A 20,971-nucleotide genomic window follows, 5' to 3' on the forward strand; every position below is an offset into this window, starting at 1 on the left:
TATAAAATCACCTGCAGACATCCAACTTAGGTAAACTATTTCACATTTTAACTGGAGAATACTATCCAATATTCCAAATTATTTCTCATATATCCAACCTAAGGAATACCAAGCAGCTGTGATTTATAGTTACTCTGCTAAGTGTTGACATAAAATACCCATGACACAGTAAAAAACTGGAGAACTCTTGAATAGTATGATCCCATCTAATACATCAATGTTTATATGTGCAGAGAAAATAAGGCTCCAATTAACAGTGATTACAAAGAGGCCTCTACTTAAAATTTCATTTTAAAAGAAGAGTCGTCCTAGAAATCTACACACTTTCACATGTAGTATAACATAACAAATGCACATTATTCACTACAGCAATATTTGTCATAGCAATGGAATGGCCACGAGTAGGTGACTGGTGAATACACAACTTGGGCAATGTGTACAGTAGTACTCTACCATTTAAACTTTTATTTCTCTAATGCTACCTTTTGTTTGTATATATCACACAGATATACAGTAGGGATTTTTTTTTTTTTGCAAAAAATACAGAAGATAAACCACAAACTAATGAAAATGGTTACCTACAAAGGAGTGGGTGAGAAAGGTGATAAGACATAGAAATCAGAATAAAAAATCATCAATTATATCTTTTATATGATTTTTGACTTTTGAACCACGTAAATATATTACACATTTAAAATTTAGTTAAAGAAAAAAAAACTAAAGTGGAACACAAACATAAGTAAATAAACCTGAGTGTCAAATTGATAACATAAAACACAGTGAAAACAATATTTTAAGTAGCTTCTGAGCACAGTATCCTGTATATCTTTAATGTACAGTAGAATATATTTTTAATGATAGAACTCAAATTTGACTCGATAGGTTTACTGTTAGTAATATTTTCTTATAATTTTTAAACTATTTTAAAACTATTTTTATATATTATTGGACAAAGCAAATAGGAATCCAGTTTCAGCACAGAGAAATGTGAAAAACATAAAACTTTAAAAACCTGAAATGGAAATAGCAACAAGAATTCATTTAAAAAAAAAAAATTCCTTAATTGAGTCTACTGAAATGAAAAACTACAAGACTGTTAAAACTGATGACACAAAGAAAGGACAAAATATTGTTAAAATGTCCATGGCAACCAAAGCCATCTTTAGATTCAACACAATCCCTATAAAAATTCCAATGGCATTTTTCACAGAAACAGAAAAAAAATCTTAAAATTTGTATGAAACCATGTAAGACCATAAATAGCTAAGGCAATCATGAAAAACAACAAAACTGGAGGCATCAAGCTTTCTGTTTTAAACTATAGTACAAAGCTACAGTAATTATAACAGCATAAAATAGATGCACAGACCAATGGAACAGAATAGAGAGCCCAGAATTAACCCCCCACATACACAATCAACTAATATTTGATAAGGGAGCTAAGAACATCCAATGGGGAAAGCATAGTTTCCTCGACAAATGGTAGTGGGATAATCACATAAGGAAAAATAAAGAGGACCCCTATCTTACACCACTCACAAAAATGAACTTGAAATGGATCAAAGATTTAAGCCTAACACCTGACATAATAAAATTGCTAGGAAAAAAAACATAGGAAAGAAGCTCCTGGACATTGGCCATGGCAGTAATTTTTTGGATATGACAACAAAAGCATAAACAACAAAAGAAAGAAATCAAGTGAGACTACATCAAATGTAAAGCTCCTGCACAACAAAACAAACAAGTAAAATGAAAGATAACCTATGGAATGGGAGAGAGTATTTGCAAACCATGTATCAGATAAGGGTCTAATATCCAAAATTTATAAAAAACTCATACATTTAAAAAAAAATTCCATTAAAAATGGCCAGAGGAACTAAACAGACATCTTTTCAAAAAAAAAAAAAAGATATCCAAATGGCAAACAGGTATGTGGAAAAGATGCTAAACATCATTAATCATCAGGGAAATCAAAACTAGGATGAGACACCACCTCACACCTTAACAATGGCTATCAACAAGAAGAGATAAGTGTTGACAAGGATGTGGAGAAAAGGACTTACAACACTGCTGGTGGAATGGTAAACTGGTTCAGCCACTACGCAGAACAGTGTGGAGGTTCCTCAAAAACTTAAAAATAAAACTACCATAAAAATCCAGCAATCTCACTTATTTTTGGTATATATCCAAAAATAATGAAAACAGGTAATTGAAGAGTTATAAGCATTCCCATGTTTACTGCAGCATTATTCACAATAGCCAAGCTATACAAACAACTTAAGTATCTGTCATTGGATGCATGGATAAAGATATTTATATTCTCTCTCTCTCTCTCTCTCTCACACACTCACACTCACACTCACACTCACACATACACACACACACACACTATTCAGCCATGAAAAAAAAGGAAATCCTACCATCTGCAATATGGATGGACCCTGAAGACATTATGCTAAGTGAGATGAGTATTAATGTGCTATCCATTGTATGTGGAACCTTAAAAAAATTTTTTTTTATAGAGAAGAGCTTGGTGGTCTTCTGAGAGGGAGTGGGGGTGTGTGAAATGGATAACAGTGGTCAAAAGATAACAAACTTCCTGTTAGAAAATAAGTCCTGGGAACATAATATACATAATGATGGCTGTACTTATCTAGTCAATCTTAAAAATTCTTATCACAAGGCAAAAATTTTTTTGTAACTATGTGAAGTGATAGATGTTAAGTAGATTCATTGTGGTGATCATTTCACATCATATACAAATACCAAATCATTATCTCGCACACCCGAAATGAATGCTATATGTCAATTGTATCCCAATAATAATTATTTTAATAACTGAATTCGGAAAAACACAGTGGAATGGTGGTTACCAGGGGTGGGGAAATGGGTGTTTAAGGGTACATACTTGCAAAGAGCAGACAAGTCTTGGACATCTAAAACACAATATAGTGATTATAGATTATAGACAAAGAAACTATATTATAAACATTAATTTTACTACAAGATTAGATCTTAACTGGTTCTGCCACTAGAAGAAATGATAATTCTATGTGTTACAGGTGTTAGCTTATGCTACAACGACAATCATTTTTCAATATAAATGCATCAAATCAATGTTGTACACCTTAAAGTTACACAATGTTTTATGTCAATTATATCTCCATTTTTAAAAAATGTCCTAGAAACAATGATACCCCAAAAGCAATGGGCCCAATCTAACTCCTAGATCTTGGCTTCTAAATACTAAAAAGAATCAATGTTCCTTGGAGAAATGACTAATTCCAGGAGTTTGGAACAAGTAAAATACAAAGGTGAGTTTGGGTCATCCTGTGACAAAAAGAAAGGAAACACTCAAAAATCTCAGGGGATTAAGTCAGAAAGACACAAGAGCCACTTAAAGAAATTCTCACTAATAATGGGTAAATATGAGGATCGAAAAGAAACTCTAGATTTTATAATTTGCCTCAAATGCAACATCATTTAGAAATGCTTGGAGAACAAAAGTAGAAATAATCTGGTTATTTTACTATTGCCAATCATAAAAATCACATACTCTTAATTTATGACAAACATCATTTTTATGAATGCATGCCGGTGATCAAGTTTATCATTTGCAGCCACAAAGTTCTTTCTACTAATGCTAAGTTCTTCTCATGTGTGTAGATGAAAAAAAAATTCCAAGCAGTTAACATTCTGACATAAAGACAACATGACAATGTGTTTACACTGCCATTTCAGTAAAACACTATGGGTAAAAGTTCTTTCAAATCATAGGTTTAAAAAAAATGACTATGACTATAATACAGTGAATAAGAATTCCTGAATCCACAATTACACTGAAAGAACAACAAATGCACCTTTTACAAAAAGATGCTGGCTAGTAAACTTAGAAAGTATGAAAAAAAATAATAAAGTAACCATTTCATAACACCCCTAACCTGTATAAAAACTGATTCAAGAAGAATCACCAATGCCTAAAAAAAAACCTCAGGTGAAAAGTTGCTGGGACATCTGCACAGTTATTACTCAACAGATTACCTCCTAATTGAAAAAGGAAAAAAAGGTCCCCTTACAATGGAGATATGGCAGTCACTACCTTAATCAAATTATCAAGTTTATTACTAATAATGGTGAAACTAGGGTGGCTCCATAGTGGTTAGTACGTCTGCTTTACATGCAGAAGGTCCTGAGTTCAGGCCCCACGTGGAGCCACAGACCATATCCTGGGGGTGCCAGGCCCTGGGTGCACGCCGCGAGCATGTAAGAGAAGACTCCCCGCCTTCAGAGATCCAGTTCTTAAGGGAAAACAGCAACATCCATAGGTTAGGGTTGGAAGTAGGGGGAGGGGTGATTAAAGGGGGGAAAAGAGAAATTACCCAACATACTGTTTTGTGATATGAAGTAGTACTTTGAAGTATTCCTACCAAAAAATGGTTTAACATAAACCTAACCATACCTCTATACCTATCAATTCACAGGAAATAAAGGGGTTTAAAGGAACAAGTTTACACATGAGAACCCATCAGGCAAATCTGTGCTGGATCATTCTACCAGACAACTGGCCTGGGTTCATCAGAAGGTGGGCAAGAAGAGGAAAAAAAAAAGTGGCGTCTAGAAGAGATTAGAAAACTGTAATGAAAATGTGTAATGTGAACCTTATATCAGACCTTGATTCAAAAAAGTTATAAAAGATTCTTGAGGTAAGGGGGAAGCTTTAAACGAGTGGATATTATGAAAGTATTTATTATTCTTTAAGTGTAATGTGGTTATGGAAGAAAAGTCATTATTTATAGGAGATGCATGCTGAAGGAGTTGAGACCAAATAGTTCTGTAAAAACATGTGAAATACGAGTAACAGAGAAAATATGGCAAAATGTTAATTGCTAAATCTAGGAAGAAGTTATATGGCTGTTCATTGTACTCTTTTCTATATATATGAAATTCTTAATAAAACTGGGGATGGCAGGCATGTATGTGTTACTTTTATAATTTAAAGAAGAGATTACAACCATGAGATGGGATTTCTTAAAATTGACTTTGTACTCAACTGATTTTAATTTTCATGAGTATATAGTAATTTTTACAAAGTTAAAGTTGCAGGTAATTACTAACAATTTTTTAAATAATCCAAAATTAAAAGCCACATGACCAGCAACTACACATAGGCTGGATGACCTTGAACAAGCAATGGAACCGCTATGCTTCTTCCCACTCCCATCTGTAAAACTGGGCCTCAGCTAGATCAAAGATTTCTCTAAAGGGTGTATCTTTAATGAGTAGGAGGTATAGCAGAGATAGGATCTTCTAAACCTTCAATGGAGGTCTGTTAAGTTGCTCCAGAGAGTAGCTCATCAAATCAGTCAACCCTCTGATAACAGAAGGAATCCACTACAAGCACAACTGATGAGATGCTCTATCATCTCAATATCTGCTTTAACAGTTGGCTGAAAAGTAAGCAGTTGCCAACCTCCAGGGGAGCTGTTGGAGTTTACATACCACACGCCAAAGAGCATAGCCAGACCAACGAAGATGTGACTAAGTGGTCCAGAGTGATATGGAAAAGCTGAGTGGTGGGCTCTTGAGAAGAGCAACTTTAAAACCTTTAAATCTTGTCTTCTCTGTTTTAGTGGTAGCCAAGATAGCTGTAATGCAATACAATGCTGCAACGCATACAAATTCTCAAATTAAAGCCTCATCATTACTGTAAATTTACACAATTATTTTTACTTTTGGGCTCAAAATACCTATGTATTTTTAAAAGTCCATATTATATTTTCAATTAAAAAAAGAGCATTTACCTTTAAACATTTAAAATTTTTAAATGGCTCTTAAAATGTTTTAATCTATCACATATTTATTTATGCAAATGAGATTTCTCTTTGATGATGACAGTCAATAATTTAGAAATTCAAATGCATGTAGCTTTTTCAAGCACAAAACCAACATAAACCTGATCACAGAAAAGAGCTCAAGTTAATTACACTTTGAAAATATTTTTAATTATAAAAATTTACTATTATCATCCCTTAGTTTATCAGGATTATATAAAATGCCTCAAATGATCCCTTTCTAGTTTACTCCAGTGCACCATATAAGTATCATCTGCTAAAAGTGGCCCTCCTATTAATTCAAATACTTGAGCCTAAACATACACCATGTACATGCATACAACAGGTGCTATAGAAAACACAAAAGTAAACACTTCAAGGGGCAAAATAAATATAGAATTTAATGCTATGTAAAGCAAGACAATTGTGTGTAAGAATGAGGAGGAGAGTGAGCTTTTTAAAATGCTGATTCTGGAGGTAGATGAGGTAAAAGGGGTCAAATATGTGGTGACAGAAAGAATCTACGGGCAGTGAACACACTGTGTAATATATATATGTATATAATACATATATATATGCCTTTTTTTAATTGAACACCTGAAACTTATGGATTTCGTTAACTAATGTCGCCATAAAAAAAATTAAAAATTAAAATAAAATTTTGATTCCTAAGCATGCATCACCCTATACCAAAAGAATCAAAATCTTTGGAGAAAGAGAACAGGACGTTATCTTGAACATTCTCCACAGGTGATTTTTCTGCATTTTAATGTTTGAGAACCACTGACCTAACTAATAGCTCTGGGAAATGTTTAAGAAAAGTATGCCAAACCTTGATGCAATCACTAAAAAACAGAGTTAGACTGGAAATTATTGGGGGAAAACTTTAAGTTGTAGAACACCATTCTGCGCGTACCTCGTCCTTATACGTACAGTACCTAGAAGGATATAAATAATAACTATCGGACATGGTTCCATAGTGTAGCATTTAGTACGTCTGCTTTACACGTGGAAGGTCCTGAGTTCATGCCCCAGTGGAGCCATGGTCCATGGTCTATAGCCATGCCACCCTGAACAAGCCTGATGTCTGATCTCGGAAGCTAAGCAGGGTTGGGCCTGGTTGGTACTTGGATGGGAGACCACCTAGGAAGACCAGGTGCTGTAGGCATAAATAATAATAAAAATAAATAATATCTGAGAAGTTGAAGAAGCTGAGAAGCAAGCTGATCTTTTATTCCCACTGAAATAGAAAAATAACTTTCAAAAACAATGTATTAGGTCAATAAAATTTTGCAGTTTCCAAGATTCTCTAAACAAAATCCCCAGTTATCTCATTCACTGTGCGAAAGAGAGTTAACATAGAAGGCCTGCTATCCTAAAAAGGCTAGCCCGGCTGGTCTTTGGTGTCAGAACTTTGATTAGTTCTGGGAGTGATAATTCTCACTCCCAGAACTAATGAGTGTCTAAACCCAAAAATATATGGTTTATGTTGAACACCTACTTCTCTGGGAACCTAGAATTTTGGCATGTAGTGGGAAAAGGTCCCAATAACAAGTCTAGTTACTGAGTCTCTAATGAGCTTCAATGCTAGACATTTCACACATGTCACAATTCTTTGCTGAAGGAATTAAGTGTGTCCTGTGTGATTCTACTGGAAGAAACAGGCACTAGTTTCCTCCAGACTTCACCCTATATGCCTTTTCCTCTTGCTGATTTTGCTTTGTATCCTTTTGCTATAATAAACCATAGCCCTAAATACAACTATATGCTGTGTCCTGTGAGTCTCTCTAATGAATTAATTACTGAAGGTGGGGGCAGGGAACCAACACACTAAACCTGCCAGTGGCCAAGAAGAAATGTCTTCTGGAGGTAACTGGAACCTAATTTGTGGATTTCTTCTCTAGTATGTGTAGAATCCATTTTAGAATTTTGGATTTTATAATAAAGAAAATCCTGGAAACTTTGGGTTGGTTTGGATTATATTTTAGGAAAAGAGAGAATGGTAGAGATTAGCCAAATGCTCACCAAATCTGTTTCTTCTTCCTGGCTGAACAGCTAAACTATGGTTCTCAGCCTCTTGCACAGGTGTCACCAAAAAACTAAGTTATAGCAATGAAATGTAAAACAATGAAATGTAGACCAAAATGATACCAGCCACTTCCAGACCTGGACCATAAAACCTCCTACTCATGACCCTCTGGTTCTTTCACCCTCTGCCAGCTAAATGAGGATTCCCACGATCTAGAGGGTGACACCACAAGATGGAAGAACGCTGGTTCATGAATTGCTGCATAGAAACTTATCTGAGGAAAGTTATCTGAATACAAACCTGTTATCTGAGTATTACCCTGTTAAGCCACTGATATTTTGGGGTTGTTTGTTACAACACTAACCTGCTTTGCCTAATAACAGAGGACACAATCAGGTGAAAATTTTTAGAAACTACTCCCGACAACGTGAAAAACTGAAAAAGAATAGGTCACAGGGAAATTAAGAATTATCAGAAGAGAAGTGAATGCATTCAAAAGGAAACTCCAATACTCTGAGACTGTGTAAAGTACAAGGAAAGGGAAAATAAAATAGTCATCAAAAGCGTACTCACATTTCCAGACTAAGCACCTGGGTTCCACTTACTCCTAACATGAAACTGAGGACGAGAAATTTGAAGGGCAAGAAAGAGAATGAGGACTTAAGTTTGGGACCAGTCTAGAGTAAGGCACACAAATGTAATCCACTGGGCAGTCGGATTTACAGTCTAGAGCATAGAAGTGTGGGCTGCAAATAATAGATCTGGAAGTCATCAACATACAGACAAGATAGCATAGGAGAACTGCATGAGATACAGAACCTAGAGAGCTTTAAGGAAGCTTAGCATTTAAAGGTGGTTGGAGGAGTTCTGGCCAAAATGGCAGGTGAATGAAGGTAGGTGAATAAAAGAGGATCTCAAAAGTTAATGAAGAATAGTCAGAGAGGTACGAGAAACTCGGACTGCATAAGTAAAACCTAGGAAGGAAGACCAACCCTAAGAGAGCCCCAAGGACAAATCTTTGGAAATTGTCCACTGTGTAGGCAGCCTCTAAAATATCCCCAGTGTTCTCTGCCTAATATTTACACTCTTATGTAATCCTCTCTCCTTAGTGTGGGCTGGACCTTAAGTGTGGCTTCGAAAAAATTATTGGAAAGTTATTTCCAAGATTAAGTTACAAAAAAGACTGACTTCTCTCTTATTTACCTCTCTCTAAGCCTGTGCTAAGAGAAGCAAGCTGACATGTTGTGAGTAACCCTATGGAGAGGGCACATGTGGCAAGGAACTGATGTCTCACAACCAACAGCCAGCAAGGATTTGGACCCTGCCAACTGCCACGAGAGCAATCTTGTAAGACCTCCCCACCCTTCAGGCTTGAGATGACCAGAGCCAGTGGATACCCAAGCTGTACCTATGAAATAATAAAGAGCAAGAAAGTTTCAAACAGCTAAATCTGGGAGGAAGCTGTTATGCAGCAATTGATAATTTAATACATCCATAGTCAGAATTAGCAACTATGAGATCATTGTTGGCCTTCAAGAAAGGGAAGTTAGTGGTCACCAGGAAGAAAGTAGGCCAACGTGCCTCCACAAAGAGGACAAAAGCATTAGGTAATAAGACCAGGGCCTAGCTCAAGCCACAACTCCTATATAAAACCTCCCAAACCACTTCAGATCACCTACAGGCTAATGTGCTGGTCCACCTCCCTTTCTCTTCAGTATATATAATACACTATGAAGTTACTCAGTGTTCACTATTGCTTTATGTCTATTACCTTTTCTATCAGCTCCTGGAATTCTGTATCTCCTCACCATCATTTGAGGGCACCAAAAATTTTCCAGAACCTTGGTAAGTCCAATACCAATATTCAATTTCTAGGTCCCTAAAACACAATTTGACTAGACTTAATATTAGACAAAGACGTAGTCAAAGTAATTTGTGATTTATACCAACAACAATTGAATCTAAAAAAAATAAAATGACCTTGACAACAAATCTCAACCTCAAAAGGGTATTTACTGGAATAAACTGGAGAACATAATCTCCAAAAGCAATGTGAAATGTGTAGAAGTGGGAGAGCCATTGGCATTCAATAAGAATTAAGAGATGCAATAAACATCTTGCAAGGAATGAAAGCCCCACCAAAAAAAAAAATGCCCAAACGCTAATAGTACCTTTTGAGAAAATTCACCTTCTATAAGGTCGGCCAGATGTATACCTCAAGTTTGGCTTTCTATAAAGCCAAGCATAAGTCAAATCCACCAGATAAGAAATGGTGTATGACTTATGTGAACTGGCTATCAAAACTTATCAGAGAAGCCGTTTATCTATTACTATTACGTGATTTAGTCCAGTCAAATATTTGTTGAGTACTTACTATGTGTCAGACATTTTAAATACATCAGTCAACAGACATACATACATCCCTGCATTCCCATAGAAGGTGGGGGGATAGTATTCATTAGAAATCATGAAGCATTTTAGGAGATGCTAACTATCATGGATAAAGAAAAACTGCAAGGTAAAGGTGAACCAAATGGTGGGGGAGGGGCTGCAATTTAAGTAGGGTGGTCAGAGTGAGCCTCACCAGAAAGTAGTATCTGAGCAGACTTGAGGGAGCTGAGGGATATAGCCATACATACATCTGAGAAACAATGTTCCAGACAGAGGGATCTGTCAGTCAGTACACAAGTTTCCTCAGACGGTGCACGGCACATGTGAAGGAAAGCAAGCAGGCCACGTGTAGCCAAGATAAACTTGGAGAGGGGGTGGAAAACAGGATAAGTTGAGGGGAACAGAGAATAGGTACAGGGCAGGGCTAAATTCTATAGGTAATGAAAGGACTTTGTTTGGCTTGTACTAAAGACAAATGGAGAATCAATGATGATTTTGAATGGGATGACATGACTTTTAAAAGAAATCACTCCAGATGATGAACTCAGAATAAACTGTAGGGAAGAGCAAGAGTATAAACAGGGTAGACGATAGCACATTAAGAGAATGAGTTACTTAAACCTAAACACAGAAGAACTCTACGAGCTATACATAAATATTCCAAAACTAGGTTAGTATATTAAAGTCAGTTATCACACCAATGTTTTGTGTTTGCCAAATTCCTTGAGGGCTTACTGACTGGAGATGACTAATAATTCAAAATGAAATATTTACAAGTAATTTTTACATTTTAACTTCTGACAATCTCAACTTCTGTAATCTTTGGTATATCTGTCTATATGTAAAGAGGAGAAATATCCTTTAAAAATCCATGCCATAGGACATGGTTCCATAATGTAGCAGTTAGCACGTCTGCTTTATACGCAGAAGGTCCTGGGTTCGCACCCCAGTGGAGCCACGGTGCATGGTCTACGGCCATGCCACCCTGAACAATCCCCATGTCTGATCTCGGAAGCTAGGCAGGGTCAGGCCTGGTTAGTACTTGGATAGGAGACCACCTAGGAAGACCAGGTGCTGTAGGCATAAATAATAATATTTTTTTTAAAAACCCATGCCATAACTATAGGTACATACATAGTACACTTGCCTCTCCAATACCCAAACAAAAGAATGAAAACATAATTGTGAATAATCCAAACCATGGGCATCCCAAAATTATGTATGACTGGGCTTAGAAAGGCCTAATGTAAAATGTTTTTTTAGAACCCAGTTGGTAAGGAATAAGAAATATTCAAAGGACATAATGGTCAAAATGTAGTAAATCACTTTGAAATGAAAGGTTTGCCAAATATAAAAACAAATGGATCGAGAGATGACTAGCTTTATAACTATATCACTATGTCACTTTAAACAAACAATTTTACTCAATGCAATAAAACCTTATATTAACTTTCAAAGAACATTTTAATAGCCTACGTGGATATCTTCAGAATTTTACAAGACAATCCAATCCATACATCAGTGTAATTCAAAATATTGTTAGTGTTAACAAATAAATCCTATTTTTTAAAAACTGATAGTGAAGACAGCCAGAAAAGCATGCTTACTCCAAAATCAGAAAAGAATTCTTGATCTGAAATCAACTAATATTCAGAAACATCTTCCCAGTAGCATTTGCAAAATTTTAAAACTATGTACTACATAATACATGTAAGACTATTAAAAGATAATAACAAGGAGTATCCTTCCTCTAGTTACTTTAAAAATGTAACTACACCAAGAGAAAACTTACTCAAGTATCTGTCAGAATTCAATTTATAGTGCTGAAGAACATTTTAAAACCAAAATCCCTCCACCCTTTGCACATCTCTCAACAGAAATGCAAGCTTAGTGCACTAAGGTTAAGTAATGACTACATACTGTAATAGAAAAGACCATCTTTTTATCAGACTCAACTTTTATATTTTCACACTGAAGAAATGAAAAACTCAATCTTGTGTCTTATCCTCCAAAAAATTGTTAGGAAAAACCCTGTATTTGCTTTGGTCAACTAAGATCTTATCCAAGGAGAAGTATTGGAAGTTATTCTGCAAGATATGTATGTCAAATCATTATGCTGTACATCGTACACCTATATAGTGTTGTATGTCAATTATATCTTAATATTAGGGAGGGAAAACGACAATAGGAGCAAAAAAAAAATCTCCCTAGGTAATTCAAGGAATTGCCAATGTATAAACAATTTAATTCTGCACAATTCTTAATATACTTATGATGTTCTAAAATCCAGTCCACTAAATCCAAGCGAATCTTGAACTATAAACCCAATCTCCAGATATTTTAATTGCACGACAAACACTGTCTTTCAAAAAACAAGCAGTTGTCCACCTAGATTGTTCTCACTTTTTGATGATCAAATTCAAAGATCTTTTCCTTGTACTGAACTTAAGTAGTATTGAAGACAGAATGAATATTAGAGCTGGAGGAGAAAAACCTGATCTGACTTTAAATTAAGGAAGACACCTCACTTTCCTGGATTTCAATTTCCTAAAGGATGATACTGTAATTCTGTATGACTAGCTTTCAAAGTTTAACCATTTAAAGATGTCAATAGAATTATATGTATATAGCTTCAAGAAAAATAGTGTGTGCCTTCAAAGAACAAAATTCTGGGTGTACTCTTTTCCAAGAGAGCCATGGTCTATAAATCTACACAAGTGTAACAAATGAAGCATTATTCGATTACAATTCAGAGCAACTATATGTGTTTGGAGGAAGGAACAACTCCTTCCCACACTGTAAAACAGACAAAACTTACAAGGCAATATGTGGTGCAGCTAAGCGAAAACTGGCCAAGAGAATTTAAGAAATCAATTTTGCTTAAGAACAGAGAAAATATTCAGACAGTACATTTGAGTTTGAACTAGTACGATGGATGTTTTGGTAGATACAAATGGAATTCCAGATAAAAGGGACAAAGATATACTTGGGAACCACTGTGTAAGTCTTTGACCTACAGCACAGTAATATGCTGCTACAGGTAGGGAGGGATCAACACACATACAGCTAGCCAAGGTACTTGAAGGAAAGCCTTTTGAGCAGAGGATGGCTATTTTCAAACTAATGATTTGGGTGACAATTTGACAGTAATGTGAAGAATTAACTGTATTCCAGGAATCATTTACAATTAGGATGTATTCACATATTAATAACACAATACAATAAACAAATCATGGGGAAAAGATAAAAATTAGTTAGATAAAAGGAAGCTACTGCAAAAAAGACAAAGGGTCTGAAACAAAGCAGTAATTATTCTTATGATGGGTCTACATTATGTTTTAAAATAACACTGCATTTCAAACAAGGAGCTATAAATCAAGGTGACAAACTTTCAAAAAATTAAAGAGAAACGGTGAGCTCTTAATATGAAGCTTAAGAACAGTAAAAGGGTGTCTTTCAAAAATATGCTTTTATTCCATTTTTTATTTTATATGTTTAGTGCCACTTCACACACAAGAAAACTCTAATTCAACACTTCTAACAATTGTAATAAAATTAACCAAGACATTTTATCCTGGAGTTTTTGCTATGCTTTCCAGTATTAAAGACAAGTGAATTTAAGTATACTCTCCACTCCCAAAGGCTGCATTTCCTTCTATCTCAACACAGGGTTTCAGATTATCTTCACTTCTAATTACTAGCTTCTCAAACAATGCTTTTCAATGAATGTGTTTTACTTGCTTTGCTACATTCTTACAAATGTATGAGTAAAAATTACATTGAAATAAACTATTGTGTATACGCAGCGCACAAAAGTTTTGAGCCCATTTTAGCTTTGAAACATTCTTCTTAAAAACTGAGCAAACAGAAAAGTACAGGATTTTTCTATATACAGTGATCTTAAAATAAGACTCAGTGGGATGCCATTTTGAAACTTCCCAGCAGAAAGTTCAGTTTGGCCAGAGGACCACTTAAAAAATGCTTTGGCTAATAGTTTTTAATAACTTGAAAGTTTTATTATTTTATAAAATATATAATGTTCATAAAATATAGTATTTCAAAATGGCAGGCTACAATTTGTTAATTCAGGCAGCATAAACTTCTTACAAGAAATTTGTGTCTTAAAATATCTGAGCATTCAAGCAGAATCATTGTGGACAAATTCCCTTCCATGACATTGAGCATCAAAGATTTGTTACCTCACAGAATGAAATAAAATATTCAAGTCCATAAATTAAAGCTGGTTAAAAACAATTTTTCATAACTAGACCAAAATCTAACCAAAAGCATACTTGGAAAAAGCAACATACAAGGATAATTTGAGATTAGTCTGTAAGCAAGTTTTGAAGACCCAGCATTTCCTTTTCTGTCTTCACGGGTTTTGTTTTTAATAATATAACCCAAAGTTAGGAGGATGTCAAAGTATTTAGCCAGACAAGATCCATATTAAAGAGATGTAAACCAACCCCCCCACACACACCTTTTTTTTAAATTTAAAGACTAGAAATAAACTAAGGCAGGGATCCATTCCAATGAGTTAGAAAAGGGATCTGCAAACCCTGGGCATGGACTTAACAGGTCAGTGGCCTGTTAAGAATCAGAGCAGGAGGTGAGCGTGGGCCAACAAGGGAAGCTTCATCTGTATTTGCAGCCATTCCCCAATGTTAGCATCACCACCTCAGCTTCACTTCAGATCATCAAGCATCAGATTCTCATAGGAGCACCAGTCTGGTGCCAAAATGGTCAGGGACCGCTGAGTTAAAGCATTTCAATTCTGTAAAACACAGCCTTGAAACTTCTAAGACTACAATCTTAGGCAAGAAAGGGAAATACTTTCAGTTATTAATGGTCAAGACTTTGTGCCTTGATTCTAAACAGGTTTCCACTGAAGGATGTGGGACTCACACTTGTTGAAAAGGGATAAACTCTCCAAATAAGTTTTATCAATTTCAGAGCACAACTAGAAGTCTAAAACTCTGTGTATCATCAGCTCATTTTCTTCTTAGACAAGGTAACAATTTGCAGTGTCCTGTGATTATTTAAACTGTTACCAAATCTCTTACTAACAGATAAAATACTATGCTGCCAATCTTTAGAAAAATAAAGACATCAATCTGGACCACAGATCACTAACATTAAACTCAAATACCTCTACAAAAACAAGTTTCTTCTCAATTTGCTTAAACTACTTTTTGATTTTTCACTTGTCCTCCCATTTTTTCATCCACAATTTCCTAGTCCTATCAAACGGGCTGTCATAAGGAAAATGTTGTGTTTTTGTGGGGGTTTTTTGCAAAAAATATTCAGATTATATTCACTCAAATTACTGACAAAATAAATCCAAACGACTGAATCATAAAGAAATAAGAGGAGTGTGGATTAAGTATTGTGACTCAGCTTTCAAGAAGAAAACTGACTTTTTATTAGTCTTAAGAAATATGACATTTAATTGCGTGACCTCAGGGGAAAAGTTCACTTCTCAAAGCTTATTTTAAACACATTTTCACACAGATATCAAGTATTTTTGTTTTAACCTACAAAGCTTACTCCTAGTGGGGATTATTACCTGTGTGAGCCCGGTTGGGTGAATTCTGCAGAAGGGGTGGTACTGCAAATACTTCAGTTTGTGAAATTTCAATATTGTGGTTGGCCTTCGGTAAGCCTCACAAGACCTGCAGTAAATCTCTCACCAGTACTGAGGCCTCCAAGTGCTCAGTTCACTAGGGGGACACTTCCCATAGGTGAGCAGAACCGTCACTACAGCACTGACACTGGGCCAAGTGGGTGGGGGCCGACTTCGGAGAAAGTGTGAGCGCCCGTGCGCGCGAGTGGAACAAAACCTGTGGCAAGAAGTCATAAGGAAGTGCTCTCTTCTGCCCGCCCCTCCCACCCGCAGAGACCCGAAACACCCGGGATTTGACAACGTGCTGGGGGCGGGGAGGGGGGCTGGCAGCTCCATGTCCACGGGATAGAACTGGGAGCCTGCAAGCACTCCAAATGCGCTCCCCCTGCCCCAGGAGCTAGGCCTCGGGGGCCGATGCCCACTGCACCCGTCCGGGAACCCGGAGAAAAACGGGCAGTTGAGGAGCTCGTGGGATCTGAGGAAGGTGCAGCCCGCGCTAAGCGAGGCCCAGCCGTCGGATTTACCGCCGCCGCCGCGCTCGGAGTGTCCAGGCCCGGACCGGGGGGCCACCGGGTCTCACCCCGCTCTCTGCCCTCCGCTTCGTGGAGCCTTCGCACCGCCTCTTCCCTTCAAAGCCTAAAGACTTCGCGAGCCATAGAAGAGTCCCCTCTGCCGTCTCGCCACTTCCCAGTCCCGACTGCCCCTCACTCCGCGGAGCTCCGGGAAACGCTCCCAATGGCCCCGGGACCACCCCGGTTCTTCCCCCACCGGCACCCACATTCCGTAGCTGACACCGCCAGCTGGCCCCAGCCCACCTCACCTCAGGCGGTTCCGGTGGCGCTGGACACAGGAAACTCCTGGGTCCCCGACTCCGGCTCTCCTCGACCCCCCTCTTCGGTTAACTCCGCTTGTTTCTCTACAAAATGGCGCCGGAGGTCGCGCGCTCACGTCGCGGCCTTTCCCCTCCCCGTTCTCATTTCATCATTTGCTGCCCGCCCGAGAAGGGCTGGTTCCAGCACCGGCCAATGATCGTACCCCGTCCGTGGCCCCTGCCCAATCACCGCCAGGTGCCCGCGGATTTAAACCAATCACACACTATCACTTGCAGAAACCGAGGAAGAAACCAGGCTCCTGCTAGCAACTACCAATCCGGACTCCTACTTCGCGGGCTTTGGCCAATTGCCGCTCACCAGTCCTGGAGCTGGAGCCCGTGCGCCTGCGCTCGAGCGAGGGCCAATGGGGACAGCAGATAACTTCGATTTGGGGCTTCACGGACTACCCACCTGTCTTGGTGGTCTTTTACCAATGGGGGCCTGGCATCGCTGCCAAAAAAACAGTAAATAAGGGAGGGCGGCCCATAAATCCTAGCCACTCTGCACAGGAACTAGTCTGAGTTAAAGTGAAACAGACTTCACTCTTTCTTTTTCGAATTGTCAAGTTGAGTAGACTGCGGGGCTTCCCATTCTTAAACATTCCCCGCCCCTCGTGACCATTTGGCGGGGAAAAGCCGCTAACAGAAGGCAAGCGAGCCTGTAACTAGAGGGGTGACGCTCTGCATCCCGGGATATGTAGTGTTCCCTCCACCCCACCCCATTCCTGTCGCAAAAGTAATGCGTCTTCTTCCGTCACTTACAGCTCCTTGGGAGGAGCAGTGCATGCTGGGGAATGTAGTCCTTGCCTGCCTCATTTTTATGGAGACAACTTTCTGTAGTCCTGCTTATTGAAGAAAGAATACAGAGAGATGCGTAGCTAAAGTTCTCTTTGGCTTACACCTTGTAAGCAGTATCAGGAAGGATACCTATGCCTTTTGCCCTCTGGAGAAAAAGCATAGAAACATATCTATTGCTATAATTCATCATCTGTAGTAGATAGTAATATTTTATAGTCGTCTGTTCCCAGAGGAGGGGGTGGGAGCCATAGGAAGGAACTGTTGACTGGTTGGCCCTTGTACCTTTTGGAAACTTATCCTCCTCATCACCCCATCCTGAGGCTATCAGAAACACTACTTTCTGTGCCTAAAAATACTTTTTTAAATTACGGTAAAAACACAACATAAAATTTACCATCTTAACCATTTTTAAACGTACCATACATTAATGTTAACTATACGCATATTGGTGTGCAGCTGATCTCTAGAACTTTTTCGTGTTACAAAGCTAAAACTCTATACCCATAAATCAACTCATTTCCTCTGTCCAGTCCCTGACAACCATCGTTCTACTTTCCGTTTCTAAGAGTTTGACTACTTTAGAATAAGTGGAATCATTCGGTTTTTGTCTTTTTGTGACTGGTTTATTTCACCTAAAAATATTTTTTGACACCTGCCTTTCCTTGGTTGGAGGCCAAATCTTTCAGCAAACATGTACTGTCTTGTGTTTTCAAGCAATTGAATGACACTCAAGGATCCCACATACTGCAAGGACAAGGGTTGCTTCAGTCTTGTTCCTAGTAGTATTGAGAGCACCCAGCACAGTGTCTGGCACATGGTAGACATGTGAGCAAATAAATGCTTAAAAAAAATCAGGAAATGGAGAAATGGACTTAAAACATAATGTTAGTGGTAAAAAGGGCCCCTTAAACAGACCAAGGATGAAGAATAAGGCCCTTCTGTTCATTGCTGCTGTATAAAATTCCTAAAACCTCCATGGATATCAGCATTGTGACCAAGTTTATCAAAATTGAAAATGCACAGACCCACTGACCCGGTAATCCTATGTCAAGGCATTATTCCATGGGTAAATATTGCAAATTTGTTCAGAGATGAATGTGTCAAAGTATTCATTGATGCATTGTTTATGGGTCCCAAAAGATTGGAAACATTAGGGAACAGGTTAAATAAATGTATGGTAGTGTCGTACAGTGAAATGCTATTAAGTTTTTTAAAAGAGTGAGGTAAAGCTATATGTACTGATATGAAATGATTCCAAGATTTATTGTTAAATGTAAGTTAGGTGCAGAACAGAAAAAAAAAGATGGCACTATCCGTATGTTACCATTCCTGTAGGAGAAAATAACTGTATCTATATTTACATATTACTAAATGCATAAAAAGGTTCAGAAAGATACACACATACACCAACTGACACCAATAGTTATCCCTGTGGAGGGGAGTGGAATGAGGAAGAGTAAAGGGTACTTTTGCTTTTTATTCCATATATTACTGTACTATTTGAACTTTTTACAAAGAGGATACATTTATGTTTTATTTGTGCAATTTAAAATAATTTTTTTTTTAAAGAAACAGAATATGATACCCATAAATGTCAACTAAGGTCAACTCTGTAATTCTTCAACTAGTTCAAGTCCCAAACACAGATCTTCTAAAATGAGGTAAATCGAAATACTTCTGAATGGCCTTTCCTCACTTCAGTCTATCTTAGCCAGGAAAAAGGTTTTCTATTTTATACTGAAGGTGCTCCCTGATACCCTTGAGCCCAGGGCCAGCCCCTCCCCCAGAGCTGCACCAACACCACTCCTAGGGTATGACCTGCCTTGGGGCCTTAACCAAATACCTGCAGGATTCACACAACAGCTTGGAGATCAAAGTCCTTCAACTGTGTGTTGTCAATAATTTGGAGTAGCTTGTATCCTTACAAGAGAGCAGAGAGACTCAGACTGCTTACAAAATGAGTAGTGGAGATCATGTAATGCATTTTTTTTTTCTAATTTTACCGAAAGACATAGTCGAAAATCATGCCCACACAAACTATTTTACTAGAGACCTTCATAAAGAATTCACTGAATTACCTTTTAACTCAATTATGTGCCCTGGGGTTCAACTGTATTTAGAAACAAGATATTTCAGTCAGCTGTTAATTACTCACCTGGCCTCCTTCCTCAACCTTCTTCCAGCCCTTCACCACCCACCCATCCCTAATTAATTGTGCATCCCAGAGTCTGTAAGAACTTTGCAAACTCTTTTGTTTCCCAAAATAGCCTGGAGTGCTAGGAAACCTAAGTGCTAGGAAACAAAAGCCTTATTGAATTGGGTTGGAGTGGAAGCAGAAATACCTAGAAGAAAACAGGACTTTGAGACTTTGAGATCTGTGCAAATTATGTTATAAAATGTTTGGAGGTGTTGGGGAGAAGGGTGAGCAGAAATACAAAGACTTATTATTCCCTGTTCCTGTTTTTCAGTCTCGTTTATCAGATGAGTCAGCAACTGCAATTGACTACCTTACGATTCTCTGTTCTATCCAAAGCGACTCACAGACAGTTCAACTTTAAATTCTGATCTCCTTCCAGCCCGTCACCACTGCCTAGCTCCAAACCTTCTGATTCCCTGGACACCCAGGCTTTGGTATGTATGACTTCGGTGACTTTACACGCAGGAGAAGATATCTAGGCAAGTGCATTGCAGAAAGAAATTCAGAAACTCAAGTCCTAACCTGGGCCGTGCCCTTGGAAAAGTCCCTTCCCCTCCCTGGACCTCTTTTCCCTCTTCACTGTTCTGAGGATATTGGGCAAGCATTATGTGGCTCTCCAATTTTGGACTGTGAACTTCTAGGAAGCCAAGGACTTACCGTGCAATCTCGGAATCTTTATGTGCATGTAGATTTTTTAATCAACCAATATATTCTAAAAATGCAACTTTACATGCTTTATCTCATCCACACCTCAGGACCCTGTGATGCAAGGACTGGGTTATATACCTCATTTTACAGATCATAAAACTGAGACTTAGAGAGGCTGAGTCACTTGCCCAAGGTCACAAAGCTACTCAATGTCAGACAAGTTTTTGAACCCAAACTATCCAACTTCAGAGCTCAAATTCTCAGCCACCACACTCAAATTCTCAGCCACCACACTCAAATTCTCAGCCACACACCACAGTGCCTAGGTGATCTCCCAGCTGTAATGTTCAATGGCCCATTAGTAACCAGATATTTTCAAACCAAGAAATGTGATGCATCATCTAACAAGGTGTTATAAGTTAGTGAGACAGATTCTGAAAATACTGCTGTGTGTTTGTGTGTTTGGTGTTTTCCTGTTAAGATAACATTTGAATTCTTAGAATCTCTCCTTAATAGGAGTTTTGTCCCAAGACTGTGTAGGAAGTTCCCAACTTTTATTTTATTTTATTTTATTTTATTTTAT

The 20,971-nt window shown here is 37.9% G+C and overlaps 1 protein-coding gene and 1 pseudogene across 7 annotated transcripts in view; one reads left to right on the forward strand and one right to left on the reverse strand.

The window, feature by feature from the left end:
• CNOT1 (CCR4-NOT transcription complex subunit 1) overlaps window positions 1-16,849 on the reverse strand; it is an 81,696-nt gene extending 64,847 nt beyond the window's left edge. For 4 of the 7 annotated variants that reach the window (XM_015587700.2, XM_015587698.2, XM_015587699.2 and 1 more), the window contains exon 1: window positions 16,695-16,847. The gene's annotated coding sequence lies outside the window, so the exon portion shown is untranslated. Of the gene's footprint in view, window positions 1-15,817; window positions 16,092-16,694 lie in introns of all 7 variants that reach the window. The other 3 variants (XM_006909722.3, XM_006909720.3, XM_006909716.3) reach the window with 2 other exon arrangements.
• LOC112478189 lies at window positions 6,884-6,999 on the forward strand (annotated as a pseudogene).
• Window positions 16,850-20,971: the final 4,122 nt, after the last annotated feature.

The sequence above is a fragment of the Pteropus alecto genome, unplaced genomic scaffold (assembly GCF_000325575.1).
Source record: "Pteropus alecto unplaced genomic scaffold, ASM32557v1 scaffold42, whole genome shotgun sequence".
Taxonomy (NCBI): domain Eukaryota; kingdom Metazoa; phylum Chordata; class Mammalia; order Chiroptera; family Pteropodidae; genus Pteropus; species Pteropus alecto.